The sequence below is a fragment of the Vigna unguiculata genome, unplaced genomic scaffold (assembly GCF_037176805.1).
Source record: "Vigna unguiculata cultivar grain cowpea cultivar isolate G323 ecotype 2 unplaced genomic scaffold, ASM3717680v1 ptg000279l, whole genome shotgun sequence".
NCBI lineage: Eukaryota > Viridiplantae > Streptophyta > Magnoliopsida > Fabales > Fabaceae > Vigna > Vigna unguiculata.
In genome coordinates, this window is record NW_028196914.1 from 70001 (window position 1) to 72500 (window position 2500).

A 2500-nucleotide genomic window follows, 5' to 3' on the forward strand; every position below is an offset into this window, starting at 1 on the left:
CACCTCTTCGTGATGGAAAGATAGAATTCGAAGCAACCACAGAAGTACCGTCTAGTGGGTAGGCAACACAGGGACTGATCAACCAATATCACCCAAGGCAACGGGTGAAAATGGAAGAGATGCATGCTTGACCGTTCGATACGCAAGGCATGGAGCCAGCCAGCAAGTGCATCTCGATTACAACTCACACACCCTCACGTTCGCAAGACACCACACCACAAGACGGTCCACCCCCCACCTACCATGGGCAAGCAAGCAAATGGAAACATCAAGTGACGCAGGGTCAAGCATCGCTAGGCATGAAAATAACTTTCCACAATATCCGAGGGACTAGCTGCCGAGCTAACCAACGATCAGTGACGACCGTGTGTTGGTATTAATAAAGCTCAACAACTATGAAGAGGCTAGTTGTGCCATGATAAACATGCTAACGCACGCACCACGTGAGGGGGGAGGCCTCATCAAGCTCCCTTTAAAACCTGCCAGTGTGGAGCTGGCCGGCTCAAGGAGCACTCCCCCCCTATAAGAGGTTAATATGCAAAAGGCAAAATTGTACAAGTAGATACACTTTTTTTGAGCAGACATAAGTCCATATCTCGGGCTATACTTCGAATTTTGATGCGATTTTTTGCAGTAATTCGTAGAATAATGGTATCTCCTTGCTCACCAAATTTCATAATTTTTCTCGAAGGGGAACTATTTTTTTTATTTTTTTTACTTACCGGGTATGTGTAAAATCGGGAAAAATAGAAAAGCACATGTAGACTTCGAATTTCGACCTCATTTTTTCCAGTCCACCACTAAACAATATCAGGAACCTCCCCACAAAATTTCATTCAGTTTGGCCAAGGTCTTAAATTTGACAAATTTTGGCACCAACCTATCTAGTCGCGGTGCACCGACCAACTTGGCCAAGTGCAAAATGCATCCAATTCAAAACTTTTGTGCACCAACACTTTTACAGTACTCATTTGGGGGCATTTGGAGGCCTTTCCAACCCTCACATCTCAAAAACCACGAATTTCATTTTTTCACAAATCTCCCCACCAAGCCATCTAGCTATGCCGTGGTGCACCGCCAACCTTGGCCATGTGCAAAACCCTCCGAACTCAAAACTTTCGTGCACCAAGAATTTCATGGTATTCATTTGGGGGCATTTGGAGGCCATTCCAACCCTCACATCTCAAAAACCACGAATTTCATTTTTTCACAAAACTCCCCACCAAGCCATTTAGCTATGCCGCGGTTCACCGCCAACCTTGGCCATGTGCAAAACCCTCCGAACTCAAAACTTTCGTGCACCAAGAATTTCATGGTATTCATTTGGGGACATTTGGAGGCCATTCCAACCCTCACATCTCAAAAACCACGAATTTCATTTTTTCACAAAACTCCACACAAGCCATCTAGCTATGCCGCGGTGCACCGACCAACTTGGCCATGTGCAAAACCCTCCGAACTCAAAACTTTCGTGCACCAAGAATTTCATGGTATTCATTTGGGGACATTTGGAGGCCATTCCCACCCTCACATCTCAAAAACCACGAATTTCATTTTTTCACAAAACTCCACACAAGCCATCTAGCTATGCCGCGGTGCACCGACCAACTTGGCCATGTGCAAAACCCTCCGAACTCAAAACTTTCGTGCACCAAGAATTTCATGGTATTCATTTGGGGACATTTGGAGGCCATTCCAACCCTCACACCTCAAAAACCACGAATTTCATTTTTTCACAAAACTCCACACAAGCCATCTAGCTATGCCGCGGTGCACCGACCAACTTGGCCATGTGCAAAACCCTCCGAACTCAAAACTTTCGTGCACCAAGAATTTCATGGTATTCATTTGGGGACATTTGGAGGCCATTCCAACCCTCACACCTCAAAAACCACGAATTTCATTTTTTCACAAAACTCCCACCAAGCCTTCTAGCTATGCCGCGGTGCACCGACCAACTTGGCCATGTGCAAAACCCTCCGAACTCAAAACTTTCGTGCACCAAGAATTTCATGGTATTCATTTGGGGGCATTTGGAGGCCATTCCAACCCTCACACCTCAAAAACCACGAATTTCATTTTTTCACAAAACTCCACACAAGCCATCTAGCTATGCCGCGGTGCACCGACCAACTTGGCCATGTGCAAAACCCTCCGAACTCAAAACTTTCGTGCACCAAGAATTTCATGATATTCATTTGGGGGCATTTGGAGGCCATTCCAACCCTCACATCTCAAAAACCACGAATTTCATTTTTTCACAAAACTCCACACAAGCCATCTAGCTATGCCGCGGTGCACCGACCAACTTGGCCATGTGCAAAACCCTCCGAACTCAAAACTTTCGTGCACCAAGAATTTCATGGTATTCATTTGGGGACATTTGGAGGCCATTCCAACCCTCACATCTCAAAAACCACGAATTTCATTTTTTCACAAAACTCCACACAAGCCATCTAGCTATGCCGCGGTGCACCGACCAACTTGGCCATGTGCAAAA